This window comes from Amphiprion ocellaris, chromosome 7, assembly GCF_022539595.1.
Source record: "Amphiprion ocellaris isolate individual 3 ecotype Okinawa chromosome 7, ASM2253959v1, whole genome shotgun sequence".
Classification (NCBI taxonomy): domain Eukaryota; kingdom Metazoa; phylum Chordata; class Actinopteri; family Pomacentridae; genus Amphiprion; species Amphiprion ocellaris.
This window is the reverse complement of record NC_072772.1, coordinates 14,446,057-14,465,303: the sequence shown is the minus strand read 5'-3', so window position 1 is coordinate 14,465,303 and position 19,247 is coordinate 14,446,057. Positions and strand designations below refer to the sequence as shown.

Sequence of the window (19,247 nt, the reverse complement as noted above, 5' to 3'; positions counted from 1 at the left end):
TTTATATTTAGAATAACAAGAAAGTAAAATCAGTAAGAGACAGGAACGAAAAAGGTCCGTTTTTTCATTTTGTGAGACCGGAAGTAGTCATCAGCAAGTGTTGAACCAAACGACAACAAGATTCTCAGAGGGCGGAGCCAGAGAGCAGTCATTGGTCAGACCATAGATAATATAGAAGACAGCGCGCTAGCGGATCTAGTCTGCTATATATATCTATGGTCGGCACGTCTGGTAGCATCTCTGGCTGCTGTTGATCTTGTTTTTGGAGTAAAACAGGTAAGAAGATAAATACTTCTAACCAGTAGCGTTGTTTTGTTGTACGTTAAGTCAGCGACTTGTGAAGAGTTGTGTTTTGTCGTGTTTGAGCCGTTGGTCCGGACGCGTTAGCGAGCTAAGCGGCTAAGTTAGCTAGCGGGCTAATTAACACAGGTGGCTAACTTACCGCTGAACACCTGTGTTAGTTGCTGCTACAGCTGTCCGTCATTATTAGAATGACCTTCTGAACCAGTATTTCTCTGCTGTGTATTTTAGCTTTTAAAAAAGTTATTTTACTTTAAGGTTAACTGAAACCCGTTGAGCTGCACTGAAGTTTAACATTCAGCTGGTTTGAATTAAACCGCGCTTAACATTGCGCAACATTACCTCTCTGAATCTCCATAATTTCATTAAATTCCTTCTCTCTTCCACTGCTCAAGTTCCATCCAGTATATAAAATGACATTAATAGTGGATAAACTAACAACCAGCCATTGTATTTATTTATTACTGCATGTATTTGTAGTAAAACATGAGTTGAAACGTCCTACTTTTGGATCTAGAACTGCACAAGCTGTTCATTTTCAGTCACCTGACGAGTTAAACTCCCCTTTTTATGTGAGGTTGAAGCAGAAAGTGTGAGATGAAGAAAGTTGTTTATAATTTGCGATACCTGTTATCTCTGACTGAGGCTTTAGTTTTTGTTGAGCTGATTTACACATAGAAACTTTGTTCAGGAAGATTTCTCAGTAGCTCAGAGGACAAGCTGCTTTTTACACAACCTTGTAAGAGAATGTCTGTCAATGCTTTCAGCAGAATTTAGAAACACAACACTTCCTAAACAGATATTTTGAGGCTGTGAGGTTGAACGTTTGAGAGTATATCAGTGTGTTTGTGGTCTTTCTGTTTCTAGGGGGAAGCTGAATTAGTGAGGATGACTCCTGCTCCTGTCATCTCTAAGCTCCTCACACATCTTTACCTGCACATGAGGAAAATCACTCCTGTAGAATGCAGGTATGTTTGTCATTATTATAAAAAGATGTTGCCTGGTGACCTGTCAGAAACCCATTATACAGAGTCAGCCAAAATAATGTTTACACACATCAGGGAAAGAAAAACTTGCATAAATATTTCAATACCAAATTTATTCAGACATCACGAGATTAATAAAAGTTATCTTTGGCCTCTACAATTACAAGAGGTGCTCAAAGTGGTGGCCACTGGCTTCCAGACATTTCTGTTGTGTTGTAGATGTCACTTGTTGATGCTCCATTCATGAGGGTAGCGCCATCTGTTGGGAAAACATCGTACAACAGGACACAGAGTTATCGTGATTTGATCAAACTTAGAAAGAGGTATCTATATGTGCAGAAGTACTTATACAAATGAAATATTTATAAAAGTTTTTCTTTTCCTGATGTGTGTACATTATTTTGGCTGACTCTGAACTTAATGAGAACAAAACTGTCATTTAATTGTTGCTCTGAAAGCTTCTTTAGTGAAAACCAGCTGGTGTTCTGCTTTGAAACAAACTGCTGTTGAGGTCTGTGTTTTTAGGTTTAACCCCCACAGTTTCTGAATGAACTGATAGTTTTTTTTCCTGATCAATGTGGACGTTATAATTGATGGTAATATTTACTGATCATATAATCAGCATGACAATATAACAGTATAACATTCTGACCACCTGACTAATACTGTGTTGGTCCCTTTATGCTGCTAAAACTCCTCTGACCCAGTGGTTCATCAGAACCTCTGTGGATGTCCTGTGGATTCTGTGGATCCTGTGGGTTGCAGGGTGGATCCTACCTAGACCAGGCTGATCCTGGACCATCCCACAGATGCTCAATCAGATCTGTATGTGGGGAGTGTGGAACCCAGGTGAACAGCTTAGCTCTGTCGTGTTCCTCGGACCACTCCTGAGCAGTTTTAGTGTGTCCTGCTGAGGGTGGCAGCTGGCACCAAGGACTGCTGTTGCCATGGAGACTAGGGGGTTGTTTGTCCTGCAGTGTTTAGGTGGTAGTACATGTCAAACATCCACATGAACGTCAAGGTTTCCCAGCAGAACGTTGCATTAGAACAAGATGATGGATGTTGTTCTCTTCAGCTGTCAGTGGTCAGAATGTTGTGGCTGATCAGTGGATCTGTCTGCCTTTACTCTGACATCCAGAGTTATACAAAAGTGTAGTATGTGTGCAGTGCAGAACAGATTTACTTTATTGTATGCATTTTTTTTGTTTTTTTAAGGGAGAGCATTTTTTGTATCCACCTGAATGAAGACCTAATCTTTCCCTTCAAAGCATAGTTAATAATTACTACAGCTTCCATAGTGGTCCCATCACAGAAAATCATATCCATATACAGATTTTTATTAATTCCAGGGCTGGTTCAGTAAAGATTATAATAATAACTACATCAGATAATTCTTGGTCTCAGTTGGAATTTTGCAGCCTGAGAGATGGTTGAGAAAGTTTGCAGGTCTTGTTTTAGCAAAATATGTTATAATAGAAGATCTTTATTGTCATTGTGCATGATATTATCTGCAAACCAGCAAAGTCTGAGGTATCTAAAAATAAATAAGTAAAGAAAAATGCTTCTAAAGCCAATAATAAACAGAATATTTTGAAGGAATATTCTAAAAAGGAAAGAAAAGCTCCATTCTCACTCCTCTCAGGATAAACTGTCATTAAAATTGACTTTAAATTTAGCTTCAACACAAGATAAAAACATTTACTTTCATTACTGATGTTGTCAAGTTTTAATAAAGTTCATGCTACTTTTATAAAATGATGAAAGTGAATAAATTGTATTTCTGTGATCTGTGTTTGATTTCTGTCTTTTCTCCTGTCATCCAGATGTTCAGAGGGAGATGATGCCACATCTGGTCCAGCCGATGGAAGGTCTTGAAGTTCTCTGACTGGCCTCGACTGAAGATGGTCGTCTCACTGGATTTAAGGTTCAGATGCTCAGTAACAAACTCCACCATTGTGCCAACAGGGAAGCTTTAGGTTTATTAAATGTTGCTATGAAGGTATCGCTGTTTTTCTTTGTGAATGCAATGTGCTCCAACTGAAACTTGAATTAGAACTTAGAAGTAAATCCTTCCATCTGAAAGGATTTAGTTGCATTAATAACCTCATAACATTCTAATTTTTATTCCAGTCTTGGTTGAAAATAGAATCTCTGTATTGATTCAGGTAAAAACTGAACTTCACAGCATGTTGAAGCAAAACAACCAGATGAAAACTGTGATGGTGTTGGATTGTCAGACCGTAATGTTGCAGCTCAAAGCAGCTTTTCTAGCTCAGTTCATTCTGACATTCAGCTATGAATCAACACAGCAGATGGTGATCCATGCTGTGGAAGTCTCACATCTCCTGATTTAATGGAGCTGCTTTGCACTTTTTACACTGTTTATTCACCAACACTTTATTTAATAAAAGTCCCATCTAGTTTTTATGAGGAATGTGATGTTTTAATTTCTCTGTGAATAACTGCAGTCTAATGTAACAGCTGGAGTTGTAACATCTGTCCTGATATTGATCATGAAGTATTGATCAGAATACTTATGGTTAGCAGTCATCCCTGAAGTTTTACATTAAAATCTTTACTTGTGTTGTGAACTTTGGTAAGAAACAGAAATGTTAGCGTTGCCATGGATACATAAGTGTTAAATTCTGTCCATGTTTTTATTTTGGGAAATGCAGTCCAGTTCCAGAATGTGGAGGAATTTAGTCTCACAATCACAGACAACAAATATTATCTGAAAGTCGGGTTGTTGTTGTTTATCAGCACAATACAAAAAGATTAATGTTAGAAATATTCCAGTTAAGACTCCAGAATATCATGAGTTATGTAAATTTACCTCAATAATATGAATGTTCAGGTTAAGATTGTACAGTGATATTTATTATGTAAGTTTAGCTGATTAAAGTTTATGACTCTGCACTAAAATATTATTTAAATTGACATCATTATTATAATATTTAGGGTCAGACCCTACAGTATTGAAATTAAGAAATCAAATATTCTATAAAATGTAAATACACTGAACTAATCTGGATATATTTAAGTGGGACTCTACAATATTATTTGACACAAATCTATCTAAATCAAAATTTTAATAATTTTCACGCCAAGCATTTACTGGACTGATTTAATTATTAAAATCACTCCTTTCTAATCCTCTGCTGTACGTTCAAACCTGAGACCTTAAATAGAAACACACAAGTATCTGTTTGAAGGAACTTCTGCAGAGTCCTGGTTCCAGAACATGATGATAGAATTATAGACAAACTTTAACAAAAGCTGCCTGAGAGTTTACAGGTTTTTATGTTGGATTTCTTCAGTAATTTAATGAGAGTTATCAGCAATAATCAAGTGTTCATTTGATGAACTTGATTTCCTAAAACATCCAGAATTGGAGCTCAGCTGTAAAGTTTCTGCTTCTTCAAAGTTCACAATACAATGAATGAGTTCCTAAAACACTCAATGCTGGAGAGCGTTTGTGATGCTGAAGCAGTGACCAGTTTTTCTGTTTCTTCTCTGGAGATGCACAATGAGGGACGTCTGCAGAGACTGAGAAAGAGTCTCACCACATCCTGACATGAGGAAAAAGACTTTATTGAAGACTACAATGAGAAAAACTATCAGACAGCAGAGGGCTGCATTCAAGGTGAGCTCTGAACATTTGATCTGGAACAGGAATTCAGTAACGGCAGCATGAGCTTCATTTCAGTCTGTAGCTGCTGAATTCATGGATGAATCATCTGGCACTAGAGAAGAAGACCATCAAACATCCACGTCAGCTGATGGAGGTCCAAGAGTCTCACCGAACAAACTTCCTACAGAGTGAAGACCTCAAATCTGATTGGACGGCCTCCTATTCAGCCACGTGTGAACAAATGCCTCTAAGCTGATTTGTTTTCTAAAATAAATCTAGTTTGAGTCCTAATCTATGCCTGTGTGTTTGCTTCTTTACACCACTGTTAACAGTTTAGGCTGTTAGATTGTTCCAGATAAGACAAGTACAAGATACTTCAGAGCCGTTCTACCATGAGCCTGACAGGAAGAACTCCAACAGCTACTGAATGTTCCTGTGGTTCCCTCAAGGCTACAGGAGGAGCCCTACGAGGACGAGCCGGTCCACCTGATGGTGGCCAGTCGCTGTGGTTCAAAGCCAACACCGACTATGTGGACTTCTACTGGACCACACGGAGGCCTTCAAACCGGACCAACAAGTTCACCGACTCCCCGACTCGTGGGTCTGAGGACGCCGCCGAGCCTCGGTCCAGCCGGCCTCCTGTCTGTGGGTGTTTGAGTGCTGAGAGGTTTGTGGATGCATCTGAACATGTCTGTGTTGAAACAGCAGCTTTTGACTCACTAACGCCAGGAAAAACCAAGAGCTCCTTTATTTGTGACTTCCACTAAAAAAACTGATGAAAACAAGTTTTCCAGGGTTCTGACCGATAACAGATTATTAAATAATGAAAATAATCGTTTAAATATTCCTTTAAACAATCCTTTTAGGTCTACATTTCCTTTACACTGACTTCTTGGTATTTTGGGTGGAATATACCATTAAGCTCAATGTTCAAGGGTTCTTCTGGGAATATACCATTAAACCAACCTTTTAGGTAAATGTTCCAGGATGTTGGGTAGAATATACCATCAGATAAACCTTTTAGGTCTACATTGGAAGATTTTAGAGTAGAATATTACTCCAAACCATCCTTTAGGTCTACATTTAAGGTGGAATACTCCTTTACACCAAGATTTTTTGGTCTCCATTGAAGGATTTTATGTGGAATATTCCTTTGAATGAACTTTTTAAGTTTATGTTCAAGGATGTTGGGTGGAATATACCATCAGACCAACCACCAACGTCTACACAGGCTGTGAAAAACACTCCAGAAAGGTTTTCTTTGAAAAAATCATCATGAATTTTGGCGCAAAAAAACGCCTTACTATACTGTCGAAAAAAAATGCCATTTTTCAAACATGTTGTAAAAACGTGTCACATAATGAAATAATGTAAAGGAGGCCGTGAAAAACACTATGGTAAGGTTTTCTTTCAAAAAAAAAATCATCATGAATTTTGGATTTTTCAAAAAAACTGTCACAGTGCTGATGAGACAATGAGCTGCAGCTAATTATTCATTCCTGAAAAGTTTGGTCAATAAAAAAGACAAAACTAATATTTTCAGCTGAACTAAAGACAGACTTTATGATTTTTCTGCTCACATGTTGTGTTGTAAACTTACTCTTTCAAATAAATAGCCTCCTAACCCCCTGGAAACCAGCGTTTGTCCTGTTTTTGTGTTGCTCTTCGGTGACCTTAGACAGCCGGGTCGTAATGTTTTTTGAGCAACACACCATACTATGACGTTTTTACAATGATGGTTCTACTATGAAACCAGTTTGACATGTTCAGGTGTTCTTAGTGTGAAAACTCAGAGATTTCAGGTATCAGAAGGTGGTTTTCAACTTTCTGCTTCAACTTTAAACTAAATTTCCTTCACTAACCCAGCCCTCTGGACTTCCAGTAAGTTGTGTTCCTATTGGCTGTCCAGGTGGCTGTTAGGTGTTATCAGGAACACCTGAGCAGCTCACTGTCTTCCTGCTTTATTTAGCTGCAGACAAACATTTCCTCTGCTTTTCTTCACCACTGAACCGGGTTTGGCTCCGTTGCTTTAGCTTGTTCTTTAGGCGTTGGCTTGCAGCTTCCAGCAGTAAAATAGACTTTAATGTGTTTCTTGGTGTGTTTTAGGGCTTTGTACTGGATAGTTGTCTTGGTAAATGTGGTTCTTTAGCCACAGTTGGCACATGGTGCTAATGTGTGCAGTGATTAGTGGATTTGGTACAGCTGAGTTGTGTCTTTATCTTGGCTGTAGTGAGTCTTTAGAGGTTTTTGCTCAGACACATTCTGTATTCCTGTTTGTGAACCAACGTTGGTTGTCCAGAAGGTAAGAGTTCCTGTCCTGATTCTCTGTTCTCAGAGGTTCTCTGGTAGGCTGCAGGAGACTTTAGCGTTTGGGTTGTGCTAGTTTGGTTTTTGTATGGTTTCATTAGGACGACTATCTTGAGGCCCCTCCATGTGGTTTAGTGAGGTTTTCTGCAACAGTTCTACAAAGCAACCTGCAGCAGAAGAGACTTTGAGAGTTTTTAGGAAGTTCTGGAGAGCAGACTTTAGAGCAGCAGAAACATTTGTCAGCAGTTTCAGCAGGAGAAGGTGAGCTTCAGAGTAGAAATGAGACGGAAACCTTCTTGACCCATGTGGTGAGGTCCTGTACCAAGAGTTTGAGCAGGTTGTGAAGAGTCTGTAGTTCTTTGGTCTGAAAACACAAGAAGAGTCGACTCATTAAAGGAGAAAACAGGAGATATTGTTGGTTCTTCTGTCGCTCTGCAGTTTCCTTAGACTAAATATCAAGTTTATATTTTAAATGATTTCCCATGTGAGCCCAAGAAGACTTCAATAAACTCCCTCCATCCCCTGGACACAACATATTTTATTACTATGATAAATCTTTTTTTTTTTTTAAGTGTTTTTGAGTTTTAATCATAGTTTTAGCATAGTTTTTTTCTCTTTGCTTGTTTAGTTTTGTCATCTGTGTAAAAGGTGCTAAACAAATAAAGTTGAACTGATAAACTGAATAATTGACTAACTCATGATTGTGACAACAGAAGTATTTTCATTGTGATTTAAGGGTTTGTTTCATTTTTAAGGTTGGGGTTAAAATCTTGACCGAAGAAAAAATTAAAGAAATAAAGTACATTACAATAAAGCCATTAAATCAAAGGAAAAAACATTTAATACAATAAAACTTTTATAAAGAAAATTACACATTAAATACAATTAAATTGTATTAAACAGAGAAAATATTTAATTAGATAATTAAACAGAACATACAAAACATATAATTATGAAATTACACAATTTTTTTAAACAAAAATATTAAACATTAAAGATGAAATATTTTAAATAATTAAACATTTAAAAAATACAATTAAACATGAAAATTAAACATTTAAAAAACACAAAACATTTAATTAGATTATTAAACCTTTAAAAAGACAAAACATTTAATTAAAAAATTAAATGTTTAATGAGAAAATTAAATCTTAAAGACAATAAAAGTTTAAATAGGAATTAAACAGAAAATACAATGAAGCATTTAAAAAGAAAATTAAACATTAAAAGGTGGTAAAACATTTAAAAAGAAAAACCTGAAGAAAGATTTAATCGAAAAATTAAACATTGGGAAAGAAAAGGAAATTTTTCAAACAAGCCGATAAAACATTTGAAAAAACAACAATTAAACATTAAAAAGACAAAACATTTCGAAATCAAATCAGACATTAGAAAAGAATAAAAGGTGAGAAAAGAGCAAAACTAAACATTTAAAAAGAATCAAACTAAAGACAAAACATTTGAAAAGACACCAGTTAGACTTTAGAAGATCAAATTAAACCGAAGAGACAATAAAACAATCAAAAAGAGCAAAAACAGAGAAAGGTCTTAAAGTGTTTTCTAGTCTGAAATGAAAACATCAAGTTGTTTCTTCAAACATTTCCTCTTTCTATGTTCTTGGTTTCATTGTGGACAGATTTACTAAGAACTCATTTAAGAAAACTGCTTCCCAGATAAAGTCTACGAGTAGTTGAAGGCATTTATCAAACTAATGTTACCTTCTGATCTCCACAAACTTCACTGTTCAGTGAAGAGAATTAAAGTTTGTTGAGGATTTCTAAAAAACCCTCAGGTGAAGGTCTGAGAAGAACTCAGATGAATGGTCTAAATGTGAAATCAAGACTCATGGTCACAAGTTTTAAGGCTTCTGTTAACCAGAAAGTTTGAACTAACAGAGAAGTATTGAGAAACTTTTAAAACTTCAGTCCTCAGACTGTCTGAAGGTTCAAACTAACATAGAACTACTCAGAAACTTTGAGGATTTCAGCCCTCAGACTGTCTGAAGGTTCAAACTAACAGAGAACTACTCAAGAACTTTCAAGATTTCAGCCCTCAGACTGTCGAAAAGCTCAAACTAACAGAAAACTACTCAGGAACTGAGAAGATATCAGTCCTTGGACTGTCTGGAAGTTCAATCTAACAGAGAACTACTGTGGGACTTAGAAAATTTCAGCCCTCAGACTGTCTGAAGGTTCAAACTAACAGAGAACTACTGTGGGACTTAGAAAATTTCAGCCCTCAGACTGTGTGAAAGCTCAGGTCCTGAGGACTTGGGAGGTGTGGAGGCTTTGGAAAGTCTTGGAACTGAGGGTTCCACCCTCCAACATAAAGGCTGAGGTCCAACCTCCTGAGAAAAACGGTCGAGTCGAGACTCGAGTTAAAAAAAAAACTCAAAAACGACAAAAAATAGATGATAAATGCGCAAAAAAAAGAAGATTTAGTATCTGAGCAAGTAGCTCAGGGGGTTAAGAGGATAGACTACGAAGTGGAAGGTCGCAGGTTCGAGACCAGTGAGTGGCCTTTTTCTTTGTTCGTCTTTGTCAGGATTTTGATAAAATTTAAGAAGGGTCTGGTCTTGAACCAGTGACCTGCAGCTCCATAGGCAAATCCTTAACTCACTGAGCTACAGATCAGATGAAATAACATAATTTCGTCGTCCCTTTGTCATCGCAGTTGCTGAAGTCACCACATGGGTGGAGCCAAGGCGGAGTCTGGGTGGAGTCAGGGCGGAGAGTAGGCGGGGAGGTGGGTGGCGGCCTCCCCCCGCCACCCACCACACCTTCCCCCGCCCAACGAGTTCTTCGAGTCTCCACGAGTTCTTCGAGTCTCCACGGGTTTTCCCGAGTTTCTGGAGTTTCCACCAGGTCGGAGGCAGAACAAGTTGTCATGAAGAGGTGTTGAAGTCGGCCAGGATGGACTGACTTTTTACAGCGACTAGAAGGAAGACCACTAGAAGAGCAGGTCTTTAACCACCATCCATAAAATCCATGGAGTCGCTCCAGAGAAATGAAGGGAGATCAACTTTTATCAACCTCCATCCAGATGTTCAACTTGATATCTTTACTTGGAGATTTTTAGCACCACTAACCTTTAGTATCACACTTTATTATCCTTTATTAGGATTTTAAAGGAATCCACCAGCAGATTTAGGTTTTGTTGACAAACTTTATTCTTGTCATCGTGGGACTGCAGTATTTCTAACTGTTCCTTCTATTTGACCTCATGTTTATTAGTTTTAGTGGAGAAAGTTATTTTGATCGTCGATTAGTCTCTTAAAAATCAAATAATAAACCGGATTAGTCAAGAGCTTTAAATTTCTTACTTTGTCATGTTTTAAATGACAAAAAAATCTAAAAATAAAGCGTCTTGAGACAATTTGACCTGTAATTGGCGTTATATAAATAAAATTGAATTCAAACTGTATGTATCTGTAATGTTGGAGTAATTCAGCCATATATGTTGGAAAACACATTTCTTTGTCCATTAATCTGTTTATTGTTTTCTCCAGTAATTCATTTCTCGTTTTGGTTTATAAAATGTCAAACCCAAATATATTCAGTTTACTGTCATAAAAACCAAAAAGATTTACATTCATGATGTAGGAATCAGACAGTTTTTCACTTTTTATCTTAGTTTAGTCAGAAAGATAGTTGATAATGTGTGAATTGTTGCAGCTTGTGAGCCGTAGAAGGTTTTAATCTTTGGGGCCAAGTGTCAAAAAACATTTAGAAACCAACATCAACAAAACACTCAACAAAGATTTGAACATCATTAAAGGGAAATCCAACTTTTGCATGACAATGTCTAATTAAAGGACATTAATTTCCAATGTAAATGTGTGATATTCATCCTCTGCAGCTTTCTCTTCACATCGTCTTCCACCTGGACTGGTTTGGTCGGGAGCATGTGCAACAAACATTTGAAAAACTGCACTTTAACATCAGTGAATTACACTGAAGTTTAATCTCTACATAAATGAGACTGAGTCTGGATGTGCTGCTCTGTCATTAACTCCTAAGTTTAGGGAAAGTTCAAACAAAAGAGGACAGTTCAGATAAGACTTGAGAATGAGCTTATTTTGAACAAACATCTCAGACTTTCTGAGCTTCAGCACCTCCAGCAAGATATTTTAACAACAAGCAACTCAAGAGATCCAGAAGTTGCAGAGAATTAGCTTTAGCTGAGCCAAAGAACATGTGGGACGCTAACCTGGCAAACATTTCAGACTTTCCTCTGTGAATTCTGAGAAATAATTTCCTATTTAATGACAGAGCTACACATCTTAACTCAGTCTCATTAAAACAGACTCTAATTCAGTGTCATCCATCCATATTAAAGTGCAGTTACCCAAAATGTTTGTTGCATGTGCTCCAACAAAACCTGTCCAAGTAGAAGGCCACTTTGACAAACAGGAAGTGGAAGATTCCAAGCAGATTTATAGAAGGGGGAACCGGACTGTACTAAGTGTGGTCGAGTATAGAGGGGTGTTTTGTGGGTTTTTAAGGCTGATAATGATAATTAGTGAGACATTTGGAGTAGATATTCATTTGCAGTAAATGAAAGTATTTAAAATCTTGGAGTTAAACTTAAAAGAACACAAACTTTAACAGAAAACTTTGTTGATACGTTTTTGTTTTGTTTACAGATGTTAAGTCTTTACTTGTGTTGTGAACTTTGGTAAGAAGCAGAAACTTTAGCGTTGCCATGGATACATGAGTTTTCAATTCTGTCCATGTTTCCATTTTGGGAAATTCAGTCCAGCAGATGAGTTTGTTTTTACTGCCAGCTACCATTCAGTCTGAGATATTAAGAATAAATAAATATGCATAATGTGGAAATTAACAGATTTTATTTTTATTTATTCTTACAACTGTTGCAGGAAAGTTCCAGAATGTGGAGGAATTTAGTCTCAATCACAGACAATAAATATTATCTGAAAGTCGGGTTGTTGTTGTTTATCAGCACAATACAAAAAAATTCATGTTAGACGTATTCCAGTTAATACTTTCGAATATCAGGATTTATGGAAATTTACCTTAGTAATATGAATGTTCAGGTTAAGATTGTGCAGTGATATTATGTAAGTTTAGATGATTAAAGTTTATGACTCTGCACTACAATATTATTATTTAAATTTACACCATTATTATAATATTTAGGGTCAGACCCTACAGTATTGAGATTAAGAAATATTCTATAAAATGTAAATACACTGAATTCATTTGGATATATTTAAGTGAGACTCTCCAATATTATCTGAAACAAATCTATCTAAATTGAAATTTTAATCATTTTTACTCCAGACATTTATTGGACTGATTTAAAAATTAAAATCACTCCTTTCTAATCCTCTACTGTCCATTCAAACCTGAGGCCTTAAATAGAAACACACAAGTATCTGTTTGAAGGAACTTCTGCAGAGTCCTGGTTCCAGAACATGATGATAGAATTACAGACAAACTTTAACAAAAGCTGCCTGAGAGTTTACAGCTGTTTATGTTAGATTTCTTCAGTAATTTAATGAGAGTTATCAGCAAAAATCAAGTGTTCATTTGATGAACTTGATTTCCTAAAACATCCAGAATTGGAGCTCAGCTCTAAAGTTTCTGCTCCTTCAAAGTTCACAATACAATGAATGAGTTCCTAAAACACTCAATGCTGGAGAGCGTTTGTGATGCTGAAGCAGTGACCAGTTTTTCTGTTTCTTCTCTGGAGATGCACAATGAGGGACGTCTGCAGAGACTGAGAAAGAGTCTCACCACATCCTGACATGAGGAAAAAGACTTTATTGAAGACTACAATGAGAAAAACTATCAGACAGCAGAGGGCTGCATTCAAGGTGAGCTCTGAACATTTGATCTGGAACAGGAATTCAGTAACGGCAGCATGGGCTTCATTTCAGTCTGTAGCTGCTTAATTCATGGATGAATCATCTGGCACTAGAGAAGAAGACCATCAAACATCCACGTCAGCTGATGGAGGTCCAAGAGTCTCACCGAACAAACTTCCTACAGAGTGAAGACCTCAAATCTGATTGGACGGCCTCCTATTCAGCCACGTGTGAACAAATGCCTCTAAGCTGATTTGTTTTCTAAAATAAATCTAGTTTGAGTCCTAATCTATGCCTGTGTGTTTGCTTCTTTACACCACTGTTAACAGTTTAGGCTGTTAGATTGTTCCAGATAAGACAAGTACAAGATTCTTCAGAGCCGTTCTACCATGAGCCTGACAGGAAGAACTCCAACAGCTACTGAATGTTCCTGTGGTTCCCTCAAGGCTACAGGAGGAGCCCTACGAGGACGAGCCGGTCCACCTGATGGTGGCCAGTCGCTGTGGTTCAAAGCCAACACCGACTATGTGGACTTCTACTGGACCACACGGAGGCCTTCAAACCGGACCAACAAGTTCACCGACTCCCCGACTCGTGGGTCTGAGGACGCCGCCGAGCCTCGGTCCAGCCGGCCTCCTGTCTGTGGGTGTTTGAGTGCTGAGAGGTTTGTGGATGCATCTGAACATGTCTGTGTTGAAACAGCAGCTTTTGACTCACTAACGCCAGGAAAAACCAAGAGCTCCTTTATTTGTGACTTCCACTAAAAAAACTGATGAAAACAAGTTTTCCAGGGTTCTGACCGATAACAGATTATTAAATAATGAAAATAATCGTTTAAATATTCCTTTAAACAATCCTTTTAGGTCTACATTTCCTTTACACTGACTTCTTGGTATTTTGGGTGGAATATACCATTAAGCTCAATGTTCAAGGGTTCTTCTGGGAATATACCATTAAACCAACCTTTTAGGTAAATGTTCCAGGATGTTGGGTAGAATATACCATCAGATAAACCTTTTAGGTCTACATTGGAAGATTTTAGAGTAGAATATTACTCCAAACCATCCTTTAGGTCTACATTTAAGGTGGAATACTCCTTTACACCAAGATTTTTTGGTCTCCATTGAAGGATTTTATGTGGAATATTCCTTTGAATGAACTTTTTAAGTTTATGTTCAAGGATGTTGGGTGGAATATACCATCAGACCAACCACCAACGTCTACACAGGCTGTGAAAAACACTCCAGAAAGGTTTTCTTTGAAAAAATCATCATGAATTTTGGCGCAAAAAAACGCCTTACTATACTGTCGAAAAAAAAATGCCATTTTTCAAACATGTTGTAAAAACGTGTCACATAATGAAATAATGTAAAGGAGGCCGTGAAAAACACTATGGTAAGGTTTTCTTTCAAAAAAAAAATCATCATGAATTTTGGATTTTTCAAAAAAACTGTCACAGTGCTGATGAGACAATGAGCTGCAGCTAATTATTCATTCCTGAAAAGTTTGGTCAATAAAAAAGACAAAACTAATATTTTCAGCTGAACTAAAGACAGACTTTATGATTTTTCTGCTCACATGTTGTGTTGTAAACTTACTCTTTCAAATAAATAGCCTCCTAACCCCCTGGAAACCAACGTTTGTCCTGTTTTTGTGTTGCTCTTCGGTGACCTTAGACAGCCGGGTCGTAATGTTTTTTGAGCAACACACCATACTATGACGTTTTTACAATGATGGTTCTACTATGAAACCAGTTTGACATGTTCAGGTGTTCTTAGTGTGAAAACTCAGAGATTTCAGGTATCAGAAGGTGGTTTTCAACTTTCTGCTTCAACTTTAAACTAAATTTCCTTCACTAACCCAGCCCTCTGGACTTCCAGTAAGTTGTGTTCCTATTGGCTGTCCAGGTGGCTGTTAGGTGTTATCAGGAACACCTGAGAAGCTCACTGTCTTCCTGCTTTATTTAGCTGCAGACAAACATTTCCTCTGCTTTTCTTCACCACTGAACCGGGTTTGGCTCCGTTGCTTTAGCTTGTTCTTTAGGCGTTGGCTTGCAGCTTCCAGCAGTAAAATAGACTTTAATGTGTTTCTTGGTGTGTTTTAGGGCTTTGTACTGGATAGTTGTCTTGGTAAATGTGGTTCTTTAGCCACAGTTGGCACATGGTGCTAATGTGTGCAGTGATTAGTGGATTTGGTACAGCTGAGTTGTGTCTTTATCTTGGCTGTAGTGAGTCTTTAGAGGTTTTTGCTCAGACACATTCTGTATTCCTGTTTGTGAACCAACGTTGGTTGTCCAGAAGGTAAGAGTTCCTGTCCTGATTCTCTGTTCTCAGAGGTTCTCTGGTAGGCTGCAGGAGACTTTAGCGTTTGGGTTGTGCTAGTTTGGTTTTTGTATGGTTTCATTAGGACGACTATCTTGAGGCCCCTCCATGTGGTTTAGTGAGGTTTTCTGCAACAGTTCTACAAAGCAACCTGCAGCAGAAGAGACTTTGAGAGTTTTTAGGAAGTTCTGGAGAGCCAGACTTTAGAGCAGCAGAAACATTTGTCAGCAGTTTCAGCAGGAGAAGGTGAGCTTCAGAGTAGAAATGAGACGGAAACCTTCTTGACCCATGTGGTGAGGTCCTGTACCAAGAGTTTGAGCAGGTTGTGAAGAGTCTGTAGTTCTTTGGTCTGAAAACACAAGAAGAGTCGACTCATTAAAGGAGAAAACAGGAGATATTGTTGGTTCTTCTGTCGCTCTGCAGTTTCCTTAGACTAAATATCAAGTTTATATTTTAAATGATTTCCCATGTGAGCCCAAGAAGACTTCAATAAACTCCCTCCATCCCCTGGACACAACATATTTTATTACTATGATAAATCTTTTTTTTTTTTTAAGTGTTTTTGAGTTTTAATCATAGTTTTAGCATAGTTTTTTTCTCTTTGCTTGTTTAGTTTTGTCATCTGTGTAAAAGGTGCTAAACAAATAAAGTTGAACTGATAAACTGAATAATTGACTAACTCATGATTGTGACAACAGAAGTATTTTCATTGTGATTTAAGGGTTTGTTTCATTTTTAAGGTTGGGGTTAAAATCTTGACCGAAGAAAAAATTAAAGAAATAAAGTACATTACAATAAAGCCATTAAATCAAAGGAAAAAAACATTTAATACAATAAAACTTTTATAAAGAAAATTACACATTAAATACAATTAAATTGTATTAAACAGAGAAAATATTTAATTAGATAATTAAACAGAACATACAAAACATATAATTATGAAATTACACAATTTTTTTAAACAAAAATATTAAACATTAAAGATGAAATATTTTAAATAATTAAACATTTAAAAAATACAATTAAACATGAAAATTAAACATTTAAAAAACACAAAACATTTAATTAGATTATTAAACCTTTAAAAAGACAAAACATTTAATTAAAAAATTAAATGTTTAATGAGAAAATTAAATCTTAAAGACAATAAAAGTTTAAATAGGAATTAAACAGAAAATACAATGAAGCATTTAAAAAGAAAATTAAACATTAAAAGGTGGTAAAACATTTAAAAAGAAAAACCTGAAGAAAGATTTAATCGAAAAATTAAACATTGGGAAAGAAAAGGAAATTTTTCAAACAAGCCGATAAAACATTTGAAAAAAACAACAATTAAACATTAAAAAGACAAAACATTTCGAAATCAAATCAGACATTAGAAAAGAATAAAAGGTGAGAAAAGAGCAAAACTAAACATTTAAAAAGAATCAAACTAAAGACAAAACATTTGAAAAGACACCAGTTAGACTTTAGAAGATCAAATTAAACCGAAGAGACAATAAAACAATCAAAAAGAGCAAAAACAGAGAAAGGTCTTAAAGTGTTTTCTAGTCTGAAATGAAAACATCAAGTTGTTTCTTCAAACATTTCCTCTTTCTATGTTCTTGGTTTCATTGTGGACAGATTTACTAAGAACTCATTTAAGAAAACTGCTTCCCAGATAAAGTCTACGAGTAGTTGAAGGCATTTATCAAACTAATGTTACCTTCTGATCTCCACAAACTTCACTGTTCAGTGAAGAGAATTAAAGTTTGTTGAGGATTTCTAAAAAACCCTCAGGTGAAGGTCTGAGAAGAACTCAGATGAATGGTCTAAATGTGAAATCAAGACTCATGGTCACAAGTTTTAAGGCTTCTGTTAACCAGAAAGTTTGAACTAACAGAGAAGTATTGAGAAACTTTTAAAACTTCAGTCCTCAGACTGTCTGAAGGTTCAAACTAACATAGAACTACTCAGAAACTTTGAGGATTTCAGCCCTCAGACTGTCTGAAGGTTCAAACTAACAGAGAACTACTCAAGAACTTTCAAGATTTCAGCCCTCAGACTGTCGAAAAGCTCAAACTAACAGAAAACTACTCAGGAACTGAGAAGATATCAGTCCTTGGACTGTCTGGAAGTTCAATCTAACAGAGAACTACTGTGGGACTTAGAAAATTTCAGCCCTCAGACTGTCTGAAGGTTCAAACTAACAGAGAACTACTGTGGGACTTAGAAAATTTCAGCCCTCAGACTGTGTGAAAGCTCAGGTCCTGAGGACTTGGGAGGTGTGGAGGCTTTGGAAAGTCTTGGAACTGAGGGTTCCACCCTCCAACATAAAGGCTGAGGTCCAACCTCCTGAGAAAAACGGTCGAGTCGAGACTCGAGTTAAAAAAAAAACTCAAAAACGACAAAAAATAGATGATAAATGCGCAAAAAAAAGAAGATTTAGTATCTGAGCAAGTAGCTCAGGGGGTTAAGAGGATAGTCTACGAAGTGGAAGGTTGCAGGTTTGAGACCAGTGAGTGGCCTTTTTCTTTGTTCGTCTTTGTCAGGATTTTGATAAAATTTAAGAAGGGTCTGGTCTTGAACCAGTGACCTGCAGCTCCATAGGCAAATCCTTAACTCACTGAGCTACAGATCAGATGAAATAACATAATTTCGTCGTCCCTTTGTCATCGCAGTTGCTGAAGTCACCACATGGGTGGAGCCAAGGCGGAGTCTGGGTGGAGTCAGGGCGGAGAGTAGGCGGGGAGGTGGGTGGCGGCCTCCCCCCGCCACCCACCACACCTTCCCCCGCCCAACGAGTTCTTCGAGTCTCCACGAGTTCTTCGAGTCTCCACGGGTTTTCCCGAGTTTCTGGAGTTTCCACCAGGTCGGAGGCAGAACAAGTTGTCATGAAGAGGTGTTGAAGTCGGCCAGGATGGACTGACTTTTTACAGCGACTAGAAGGAAGACCACTAGAAGAGCAGGTCTTTAACCACCATCCATAAAATCCATGGAGTCGCTCTCCAGAGAAATGAAGGGAGAGATCAACTTTTATCAACCTCCATCCCAGATGTTCAACTTGATATCTTTACTGGAGATTTTTAGCACCACTAACCTTTAGTATCACACTTTATTTATCCTTTATTAGGATTTTAAAAGGAATCCACCAGCAGATTTAGGTTTTGTTGACAAACTTTATTCTTGTCATCGTGGGAACTGCAGTATTTCTAAACTGTTTCCTTCTATTTGACCTCATGTTTATTAGTTTTAGTGGAGAAAAGTTATTTTGATCGTCGATTAGTCTCTTAAAAATCAAATAATAAACCGGATTAGTCAAGAGCTTTAAATTTCTTACTTTGTCATGTTTTAAATGACAAAAAAATCTAAAAATAAAGCGTCTTGAGACAATTTGACCTGTAATTGGCGTTATATAAATAAAATTGAATTCAAACTGTATGTATCTGTAATGTTGGAGTAATTCAGCCATATATGTTGGAAAACACATTTCTTTGTCCATTAATCTGTTTATTGTTTTCTCCAGTAATATCATTTCTCGTTTTGGTTTATAAAATGTCAAACCCAAATATATTCAGTTTACTGTCATAAAAAACCAAAAAGATTTACATTCAAGATGTAGGAATCAGACAGTTTTTTCACTTTTTATCTTAGTTAAGTCAGAAAGATAGTTGATATGTGTGAATTGGTTGCAGCTTGTGAGCCCGTAGAAGGTTTTAATCTTTGGGGCCAAGTGTCAAAAAACATTTAGAAACCAACATCAACAAAACACTCAACAAAGATTTGAACATCATTAAAGGGAAATCCAACTTTTGCATGACAATGTCTAATTAAAGGACATTAATTTCCAATGTAAATGTGTGATATTCATTCCTCTGGAGCTTTCTCTTCAC

General features: G+C 37.0%; 1 long non-coding RNA gene across 3 annotated transcripts; it reads left to right on the top strand.

Annotated features, from left to right (window-relative positions):
• The first annotated feature begins 500 nt into the window (after positions 1-500).
• On the top strand, positions 501-5,208 carry LOC129349235 (uncharacterized). 3 transcript variants are annotated; one of them, XR_008602160.1, is made up of 3 exons: positions 1,120-1,268; positions 3,110-4,929; positions 5,034-5,208. It is a non-coding gene; the product is annotated as an uncharacterized LOC129349235 (long non-coding RNA). The 3 variants fall into 3 exon arrangements; XR_008602159.1 differs by having other exon boundaries at positions 4,993-5,208; XR_008602158.1 differs by having other exon boundaries at positions 501-1,268; positions 3,110-5,208.
• Positions 5,209-19,247: the final 14,039 nt, after the last annotated feature.